At 41.4% G+C, this 1,037-nt stretch overlaps 1 long non-coding RNA gene across 1 annotated transcript in view; it reads left to right on the top strand.

Annotated features, from left to right (window-relative positions):
- The window catches only part of LOC103603363, a 1,277-nt gene extending 613 nt beyond the window's left edge, over positions 1–664 (top strand). The window contains exon 2 of the long non-coding RNA XR_551611.1: positions 3–664. This is a non-coding gene — a long non-coding RNA (uncharacterized LOC103603363). The remainder of the gene's footprint in view (positions 1–2) is intronic.
- Positions 665–1,037: the final 373 nt, after the last annotated feature.

Genomic DNA, 1,037 nt, shown 5'->3' with positions numbered 1-1,037 from the left:
AGGTGTAAAAAATAATTATCAACCAGGCAAATTACTTTGCTTCCTAACCGATGTCATCCCACGTGAGTACAGGTTGTTATATAGCTCTGGCTGGCCCAGCAGGGAAGCCAGAAGGGGCCAGTATGTCTGTCATGACACCACTAACTGCATTCTTGGGAAAGGTGGTTAAGTGAGCTCTCAGCCTTAGGAAGGAGGTACATGGAGGAGGGAGGGAGGGGAACCAGCCTCGCTGGCCCTGCAGTGTGAAGGGGGTTAGGGGCAGGTCATGCGCCCATGCTGTCTCGCACTACCTGACGCTTCCTCGCAGCTGTGGCACTTCATTCCACACAGTCCTGAGTCCCAGCTCCCCTTTTGCAGCTTGTGTCAAAATGTGCTTTATCTGATTGGCTCCAAACATCCTGAAATGTCACATGCAGATTTCTTGTGGAAACAATACATACATGTTTGCAATCATGTGGGAATTTAAATGTGTTAGCTGGAAAATGCTATTGGCAGGGAATAATAAAAAAGAAAATCTTTCTATTTCCTGCAGTGGGAACTGACCATGTAATCTTAACAGTCTTTTGTACACATATCAACAGACCAGATAATGTCCCTATCAGTGCTTGCCCTTGAAATTGTCTTTAAATGCATTAAGCATACAATAAAAAAATACTGAAATTAATGTCCAGTGTTCTGTCTTGTGTTTCATGAATAAATATGGGCATCAGTAACAATATAGAAAATATATGAAAGAATATGTTTTTCTGACTGGAATCTTCAGAAAACTCAATCAGTTCAGCAGTTTCCTGCATTCACTGTTCTGTGGATAAATTCACTGATTAAAAATAAACACAAAACCACCATGAGATATAACCTCACATGCATCAGGATAGATACTATAAAAAAAACCCCAGAAAATAACAGGTATTGGTGAGGATGTGGAGAAAATAGAGCCCTTGGGCACTGCTGGTGGGAAGGTAAAATGGTGCAGCTGTGTAGAAAACAGTATGGAGTTTGCTCAAAAAATTAAAAATAGAATTACCATATGATCCAGC

Source organism: Galeopterus variegatus, unplaced genomic scaffold, assembly GCF_000696425.1.
Source record: "Galeopterus variegatus unplaced genomic scaffold, G_variegatus-3.0.2 Scaffold4572, whole genome shotgun sequence".
Lineage (NCBI taxonomy): Eukaryota > Metazoa > Chordata > Mammalia > Dermoptera > Cynocephalidae > Galeopterus > Galeopterus variegatus.
Note: the sequence above shows the minus strand (reverse complement) of the source record. Positions and strands in the feature narration are given on the sequence as shown.